Here is a 9,814-nt window from a genome sequence, read left to right on the forward strand (position 1 = left end):
AGGGTTGTGAAAAGTGCGAATCGCGGAATGCCTAGTGAGTGTGAGCGTTCACGAATAAATGCAAGTAATTTGTTGTTTTACTGGGTACGATAACTTTTTAGTTAAACTATGTATCAGGTCAAGGAGGGAACTAGCCGGAAATTGGGTACTAAAGCCCTATGTCAATTTTTATGTACAACGGTAAAAAACACGATTAAAAACCATTTCTCTTCAGTTTTTTTTTCATTTTAATGCAAAAAAAATATTGAAAAGACAACATTTTTTCGATGGATCAACTACGTTCCCCTTGGAACGAGCTGTCAAGTAGGAACTTTTCTGTCAAGAAGGACCGCGAGGTTAATTTTTCGAAATTGATTTAAAAATCCATTTTAAACTCTTTGGAATCGTACAAAAGGTCGTTGTACTCAGAAAAATAAGCTTTATCGCGGTAAACAATAATATCAGCAATCTAAGCTTCATTTTAGGACCCAATTTACATTTGATCCAAAAGTTGCAAGTTTCCTTCAGCGTTACGTAAAATTGTTTGAGGAATCGGAAAACCAAAAAAAAAAAAATACAAATTATTCGCTCATACAGCATTGCCTTGGCGTTCTCGATTGCGAGATTCCTACTCGAAACTAGGTGTCCGAAAGGATTGATTGTTGAGGCAATTGCCGTTCAAGAGCCAAACGACATGCGACACCTAGTGTTGAGTAGCAGAACAGAACGAAGAATGTCGATTGAAATTTCCGCCCTTTGAGGTTATGTATGCGAATTCTGTTTTGTTAAATTCCAGCGTTCAAAACAACTTTTGAGAAAAAATTCGAGCTGATACTTTGTTAACTTTTGATGCTCTATCATTTTAAACAATATTATTTTTTCAAAATTATTTTTTTTTTCAATTTTTTTTATTGCGTTAATTTATAGAGGGCAAAGAGTTAACAATCGTACTACTTGAATTTTTTCTCAAAAGTTGTTCTATGAGCTGTTAATTCAATTTTAAGTTTGCATTCCTATGTAACCGAACAGCGAAAATCTGAATCGTCATTCTTCGATGCATTGCGCCATCTGTCGGAATTTTTGAGCTTTTGATCGCGAATAGGCCCCCAAAACCAAAGCTAAAAACACAATACGCCATCTACATTCAAGTAGGAGAACTTTGGTGGAAGGTTACGTTTACGTTTTTGCGCGATAATTGCAAAGGGGAGCTAAAACTTTTTAAAGATTTTTTCATGAAAAATGATCTTTTGGATTGAAATAAAGTTAAGGTAAGAAATAAAAAGTATTATCGATTGACTTTTTGAATTTTTTGCTAAGTTGACATTTTCATTGAAAATTCTGAGATCCGGATTGAAAACGCGAGAGTGAGGTTAGATTGCTAATTTTTAAAATGACTCCAATTTAAATTTCTGAGACAGACTTTTGCTTTTATGTTAAAAGTGACTTAAAAAAACATTAGTCTACTTGAATAACTAACGAGTCCGTTTCGCGGTGCCTGTCCGTCGGGACGCATTTTTTTTCGCATTCCGGTTTCGTCGATCGTCGTCGGTGTGTATTTCGGGTGAGTGCGTGCGCGTGTGTGTGAAGGTGCGGCTAGCTCTGGTTGTCACGATGACAGCAGAGCTGTGCCAGTCCGTTTCGCGGTGCCTGTCCGTCGGGACGCATTTTTTTTTCGCGTTCCGGTTTCGTCGATCGTCGTCGGTGTGTATTTCGGGTGAGTGCGTGCGCGTGAGTGTGAAGGTGCGGCTAGCTCTGGTTGTCACGATGACAGCAGAGCTGAGCCAGTCCGTTTCGCGGTGCCTGTCCGTCGGGACGCATTTTTTTTCGCGTTCCGGTTTCGTCGATCGTCGTCGGTGTGTATTTCGGGTGAGTGCGTGCGCGTGAGTGTGAAGGTGCGGCAAGCTCTGGTTGTCACGATGACAGCAGAGCTGAGCCAGTCCGTTTCGCGGTGCCTGTCCGTCGGGACGCATTTTTTTTTCGCGTTCCGGTTTCGTCGATCGTCGTCGGTGTGTATTTCGGGTGAGTGCGTGCGCGTGAGTGTGAAGGTGCGGCTAGCTCTGGTTGTCACGATGACAGCAGAGCTGAGCCAGTCCGTTTCGCGGTGCCTGTCCGTCGGGACGCATTTTTTTTCGCGTTCCGGTTTCGTCGATCGTCGTCGGTGTGTATTTCGGGTGAGTGCGTGCGCGTGAGTGTGAAGGTGCGGCAAGCTCTGGTTGTCACGATGACAGCAGAGCTGAGCCAGTCCGTTTCGCGGTGCCTGTCCGTCGGGACGCATTTTTTTTCGCGTTCCGGTTTCGTCGATCTTCGTCAGTGTGTTTTTCTCGTTAGTGATGTATTTGATACACATCACAGCCGGGGTTCTATGATTTGTAATTGTTTTACGAGAAGATTCGTTTTAAATTGCGTTAGCCAAATATAAATTATCATTCAATTCGACTATTCGTTTTTCGCGAATCGTGGCGACAAATCTTGTTTCAACGTGATTGTTCAAGTCCTTCAGATAACATCATAACTTATCAGTCATTTATTGGTCTTTCATATTATAATAATTTAAAAGTATAAATAGTCTCAGGTCAACTCTACGTAAATATGTAACGCTGAGTTTAATATTTCACCTTTTAAACACACATAATTTTGATTCTATCTTTCCACAGCCGGCTGTCTAAGATTGAATCATTTATGCTAAACTCAACACCAAATAACCGGGAATGGTCTCATCCGCATTGTTTGCCTTGAGAATACATAATACATCACCTTATTTAACGAAATTCATTGATTATTGGGCCACATCATCATCCTCTATGATGAATCCTGGCCATTACCCTTTCCCACTAACAAAATCCCAAGTAGAAGTAGTTTTCCGGCACACGCGGGGGTGTGGATATCGTATAGAACCCACCCTTGGAAGCAGCCTGTGCTAACTAACATTCCCGTCCCATCCCCTCGAGATCTACAAACTGACATGGCGGGCGCCGTTGGTGGCCAACGACTGTTTCCTGTTCGCACCGACTCTAGTTTTGATGATCGTGATGTTTTATCTTTTCAGCGCATTCATGCATGCTGTTGATAAGGGAAACATCATTTGATCGTTGAAGCGTGTGACCGGTTGTGCTGATGGGATATTACGGTCCTGTTCAGCAACGGAGAAGGACAACCATGGGTGGTCTCTCATGCTCATGCTCATTAGTCTACTTGAATAACTAACTTTCTCAACTAATTAAGTTTTTGTTGATTGTAAAATTTCTCTAATTTTGAATCAAATAATGAACAGGTAAAATCGGCCATCACAAAAATATTTTTGTTTGTACCAATTAAGCTCTTTATTTCTTACCTTAGAATGGTATAATGTTTTACAAATTTCGTATTGACGATAAAATAAATCAATTTCAAATTTTAAGCCGATTTGCTCTCTTTAGGATATAATGTAAACATCACCCCAAGTTTCAGCGCCCTCTAGTGGAGGGTAATTTTGACGTTTGATCACCTATTGCAAACCCGTGTGCAAACCTCTTTTTACACCTTAGCTTGCATCCACCCCTGATGACCTTTGGATTGTTAGTCCAACTGCTAACTAGCGACATGGCTTTCTACCTAAGGTACTCGCGATGGGTCTAGCTCATTTCCCCGAATGACATTTCCCCGAATGCCATTTCCCCGAAAATCATTTCCCCTAATTGGTCACATCCCCGAATACCACTTCCCCTAATCATCCACATCCCCGAATGCCATTTCCCCGAATATCATTTCCCCTAATCGGCTATATCCCCGAATGCCATTTCCCCTAATCGGCCATTTCCCCGAATGCCATTTCCCCGAAGTGACACTTACGCCAATTGGGTCCTAAAATGAAGCTTAGATTGCTGATATTATTGTTCACAGCGATAAAGCTTATTTTTCTGAGTACAATGACCCTTTGTACGACCATAAAGAGCTTAAAATGGATTTTTAAATCAATTTTGAAAAATTAACCTCGCGGTCCTTCTTGACAGAAAAGCTCCTACTTGACAGGTCGTTCCAAGGGGACCATAGTTGATCCATCGAAAAAATGTTGTCTAGTCAAAAAAAAAATTTGCATTAAAATGAAAAAAAGTGATCAGAAATGGTTTTTAATCGTGTTTTTTACCGTTGTACATAAAAATTGGCATAGGGCTTTAGTACCCAATTGCCGTTAATTTAAATTTAAAATTACCCGAATTTGCATATCCCCTAATCATCATTTTCGCTAAAGCCTTTTTCCATGACTAACAGTTATTTTCTTTCTCAATTTTCCGAACAAACAGCTTTTTCGGGTATGCTGTTGATTAAATGTTGTAAATTGGGTAGTAAAGCCCTTTGTAAATTTTTATGAACAACGGTAAGAAACACGATTAAAAACCATTTCTGATAACTTTTTTTTCTTCATTTTTATGCAAAAAAGTTATTGACAAGACAACATTTTTCGATGGATCAACTATGGCCCCCTGGATCGAGCTGTCAAGTAGGAGCTTTTCTGCCAAGAAGGGCCGTGAAGTGAATTTTTAGAAATTGAATTAAAAATCCATTTTAAATCCTTTGCGATCGTTCAAAGGGTCATTGTACTTAGTAAAGCTTATTTTTCTTGTGAACAATAATATCACAAATTTAAGCTTAATTTTAGGGCCCAATTACTAAATTTTTTGTTGTTAAATTAACATTTGTGTTCAACCGCATGATTAGATGTTGTTTTTGAGAAATTTGCAAGGATTTTTTTTTCGAATTTGCAAAAAATCGAACAAATAGTTACATAAGGCTGGTACAAATTTTTGTTGATTATACTTTTCACCAAATCCCAAACCAGCAATGTGAATAAAATGATCAGTGTGAACTGGGTTCTACTGATACGGGGTACTACGAAAATCGCACGGTATGTTTTTGAATCATAAAAAATAACAAAACTTCTATTGCATTATTATTATCATGTCTATAAGAAAAAGGTATTTGTTTTGAGAATATATAAAAAAAAACTGTAACAATATTCATTGTATTTGAATGAATAGTACCAAACCTTCTAACACCACTTCCCCCCTAAAATGCTACGTCTGTTCTGAGTGAAGCCAAAAAGAAAGTTGATCATTCAAGGCCAATACGAACCTTTCAAGAAATATTATATGTAGTTTGATGTGATAAAAAGTGCCATCATTTTTTTTTTTTTCTTATAGAGCTGTCGATCTTCTAGATATCAATAATTCTCCGAGGGGAATGTCACTCCGCGATAACACACGAAAACGCACAAAAACTGGCTCGAAAAGCATCAACGCTACTCATCGTGCCGAGTTTTCACATAACGCCACCTTAAAGCAAGTTATCGCAAGTTAACGCGCGTTAAAGCGAGTTAAAGCGATCAGTTTCTGCTCGACTTTTGAACCAGGGAAATTTATCTTGCAACCTTGCCGTCGAGCAGTTTTTGGTCATGTTTGGCAACTCGGTAATTGTTTTTGTTTTTTCATGCAGTTTTGACAGATAGAAACATTCAAAGCAAAACTTTGCTTTTTTGTCAACGGCCAGAAAAATTGCTCCGCAGGAGAAAAGTTTCCGGGTAATTTTGTTGTTTAGCAGTGATTTTAATTATGATTTTTATTGTTGTTTGTGATTGTTATCTTTCCCCAGCGAATCACCGAAACGTTTGCCGAGGAGGAGAAGGGGGAAATAGCCCGGCTATCCTCGTTTGCGGGGGCAATCGCGATCGGCGACCTGGTCAAGAGCACACTCGGCCCGAAGGGAAAGGACATTATTCTGGTGGCGCACGGCCGCAGCGCCGGATAGGTTGAGGTCACCATGGACGGAGCGACGATTCTGAAGGCGGTCGGCGTAAAAAATCCGGCGGCGAAGATCCTCGAGGACATGAATCGCTTCTTTGACAACGAGGTTGGTGATAGAACGACTTCCGCGACGGTGCTGGCGTCGGAGTTGCTGCGTGAGCCGGAAAAGCTGAACGAACAAATGTTGCACCCGCAGACGATTATCGCCGGGTGGAGAGCGTCCACGCAGGCGGCACGTCCGGTGCTGATTGTCGTAGCTCAGGACAATTCGAAGGATGCAGAAAAGTTCATGGAAGAATTTGATGAACATTGCCTGGACGACGCTCAGCTCGTAGATTCGGTCCCAGCAAAAGTAGTACTTGGCCAAGCTGGTCGTCGATGCCGTGAAGCGGTTGAAGTGATCCGGGAAATTGACCGCGATTCAGCGCATAAAAAAGACCGGTGGTTGCTTTGAGAAGTCGTTTCTGAACGAGAGTTTCCTGTTGGACAAGCGCGGTGTGCAGTGCACCAGTCGAAACGCATCGAGAACGCAAAGATCTTGATCGCCAACACGCCAATGGACACGGTCAAGTTCAAGGTTATTGCATAGAGCATCAAGATGGATTCGATAGCTAAGATTGCAGAGCTGGAGGTCACCGAGTAGGACAAAATTAAGGACATGGTGACAACCCGGACCAACCCGGTTCGTCTCAATCAGATCTGGCAGGTCATGATCGGCGAGGACACGCTGCTGCGCTTCGAGAGTTCCCTTAGGAGGATTTGTACCGTCGTAATCCGTGGGACAACCCAGCAGATCACCGACGAAGCGGATCGTTCGCTGCACGACGCCCTTTGCATGCTGGCCGCTACCGTCAAAGAGGTCCGTATCGTGTACGGCGGAGGTTGCCCCAAAACGCTGATGGCCTGTGCCGTGTTCAAACTGGCCGCGGAAACGACTGGTAAGAAATCGATGGCCATTGGAAGCGTTCGGTAGCGTTCTGCTCCAGCTGCGGATGAGGATCGCCGACAACGAAGGGTATGAATCCGTTTGTAACGCTTAGCTAAACGAAGAGTACCTGATGCGGCTAACGATCAGCGACGACGATGAGCGCAGCATAATTGGAGGACGCAGACGGACCCCGAAAGCATTGAAACACTGGATGAGGAAGAAGTGAACGTGGATTTGGAATGCCTTCCGGAAGACGATCGGCACAAGCTGGAGGCGCAATACATTTATTTTTATTTAATACATAACTTTCATCGCTAAATAAATATATGAAAATATATATTTAAAAATTCAAATATGATTAAATGATTTAACAATTTTCTCTCCTCGCACATTCCATCCGGAAGCTGCTAACTCGCTTAAGCCGGATCAGCAAGTGTTCAGCCAGGTTTGTGATGGCGTTAGATGCTGTTGTTTTGAAAGGGTATCGTGCAACCTTGTAGGAGGGTTGATTGTGTTTTGCAGGATCGTCCTGGTCCACTTTTCGCTTCTTGAACTTGTTGACAAGTGCCTATCGATGAATGCATCCGTGTATGGTCCATCATCACGTTGTACGTGGAACACATTAAATCCCTCGCTGCCCGGATCAAAGTGAAGCGTCCCTTCTGGATGTTGCCTGACCCGCATTTCACACGACACGTACGACGAAACCTTCCTCAATGTGCTCTCCACCTTCTTCACGCTCCGCCACGAACGAAACTTTCTTTTTGACCTTCCCTGACGCCTTCGCTTCTACCTTCCTCCATAAACTCTTCAAGTGCTCCTGCGCCTTCCACTGGAATGGAATGATGGAACCTTTCCGGGTGTGGTCCATCACGACGTTGCACCGGGTGCAAACCAACTTCCCGAAACCGCATCCAGGTGGTTGCGTGTCTCCTTCGGCTATTAGCGCTCTAGGTCCTTGCAGGTCGTATTAACGGCGGCTTTGGCGAATTTGTTCAGGTACTTAACCTTTAGATGGAAGGTGGAAGATGATGAAAAGAAGGCTCTACATCATTTTCGTGGTCGTCGCAGTTCTCCGGTGACGGGAACCGGTCTAAAATTCCGATGGCAGACGATCGGTTCCAGCAAAACAAACTGCTCGATTGATTTGACAACGAGAACTGTCATATGCGTTTGACAGTTCTCGCTGTCAAAAAAATCGAGCAGTCTGATGCGTGAAAGCAACAAAAGGTAAGCCAAAAAGCAAGTTATCGCGGTTAACGCGAGTTAAAGCAACATAAAGCGGAAAAGCAAAAGATAGTGCTGCGAAGGTTAGAGAAGGGAGCTTTATCGCTCGATGAACGCAGGAGTGACGTCCCCCTCGTAATTCTCCATCTATCGATGAATTCTTCAGTCCCTGTTTGCTTTAAAAATCTCTTCCGGTTGTCAATAATTTCAGTTTTCATGGCTTGCACAGACATTTTGCTTGGCGAAACGAAGCTTTAAAGGGTGTTTGAAATTTGTGTGTTTTTGTTTGATGGACGTTGCCATGATTCTCTCCCATAGCTGGGTATCAAGAAAAAAATATTTTCAATCGAGTCTTCATTTTGCATCGTTCTGTAATCTGATGATTCTCTTCCTCGACGGTCCCTTGGATATTGACAAGCAGAGAGTCGACTGTAAAATGCGATTTCCCCGAACGCGGTCAAGCCGAAATGCCCGGTGCCCAGGAGCGCGCGCGCTCCGGGGCACCGGGCATTTTGGCTTGACCGCGTTCGGGGAAATGGCGTTCAGGGAAATGACTATTCAGGGATATGACTAATCGGGTAAGTGGCATTCGGGATTGTGGCCCATTCGGGAAAATGGCATTCAGGAATGTGGACGATTAGGGGAAATGGGAAATTCGGGTAAATGGAATTCGGGGAAATGACTATTAGAGGAAGTGTATTTTCGGGGAAGTGGCATTCGGGGAAATGTCCCTTCGGTAATATGGGTTTCGGGGAAATGTCATAGATTCCCTATCGTTAGTTAGATAATCAAAAGACCTTTCAAATTAGCCTAAAACATCGAGGATCTGACAACCCTATCAAAAGTTATCAGCCCTTAAGTGTTATTTATACACTTTTTGGAGGCCGGATTTCAGAAATTGTGATAGAAATATTGTCTGAATCTTCCATGTGGACTATCGTTGGAAAGGTTTTTTATCAGACCTTGCTGATGAGCCAGAAATATTGAAGGTCTGCGAACCCTATCAAAAGAAATGAGTGATAAAGTTAATTTGTTAGACATGTTAAGAGGGAATGATGCTATTCTGAATGTATTGACTTTATGGATATGAGGAAGGCAACAACCACCTAAAGGTGGATTAAGTAACGTTTTTATTTTTGTATTCAGGCCGAGATTCAGGCCTTTGAAAAACAAAAATTTGTCCGAAAAATCAGGAAGCAAAAAAAATATTTTTTCAAAAAAATTCAATAAATATTTTAATGAAAATAGAAAATAGAAATCCACCCGCCCCCAACCAGCCCGGGAGCATGTTGACAGCTCCCATACAAACTGAGCGTACCTCTTTTTGTGAGCCCAGTGGGCCTAAGATGGCGGCCTTTGATATTATCTAGCCAAACTTTTGAAAATGGCGAATAGTTTAAATAAATATAGTTTCTGTCTTGTTTCGGTTTAAAACGACAAAATAAGCAGTCTGGAATCATTTTCATGAAAAACTTGTTTAGAGATACGCCACGTTCAAATATTAGTCTAGAATAGTTGAAGTGAGCGTGCCGCGAAAGCCGTCACGAAAACAAAGAATCTCATGCAAATTTTGAGTTGCGTATTTATTGGGCGGACTCTGACGAGGCCCACTGGCCATCTATCGGTGAATACGCGCAACTCACGAAAACTGTCATCTTAGTGTCCGGCTGCCCCCAACCCCCACCTCGACTTTGGTCAGAGACGAAGGACATAAATTTCAAAACATATTTGCAACGGCCAAAAAGTTAAAAAAAAGGTGCAGGTGGTTATGTTACACATGACCAGTATGACAAAGAACTTTGCAAGATGGTTGTTGAAATTTTCGATTACATTGTCCGGTTCAAATTTCCCCAAGATTCACTGATAATTACGCAAGACAACTCTTTTGTGATCAATTTCGTGG

The 9,814-nt window shown here is 42.4% G+C and overlaps 1 pseudogene; it reads left to right on the forward strand.

Moving 5' to 3' along the window:
- Positions 1-58: 58 nt before the first annotated feature.
- Positions 59-7,031, forward strand: LOC6053162 (annotated as a pseudogene).
- Positions 7,032-9,814: the final 2,783 nt, after the last annotated feature.

Source organism: Culex quinquefasciatus, chromosome 3 (genome assembly GCF_015732765.1).
Source record: "Culex quinquefasciatus strain JHB chromosome 3, VPISU_Cqui_1.0_pri_paternal, whole genome shotgun sequence".
Lineage (NCBI taxonomy): Eukaryota > Metazoa > Arthropoda > Insecta > Diptera > Culicidae > Culex > Culex quinquefasciatus.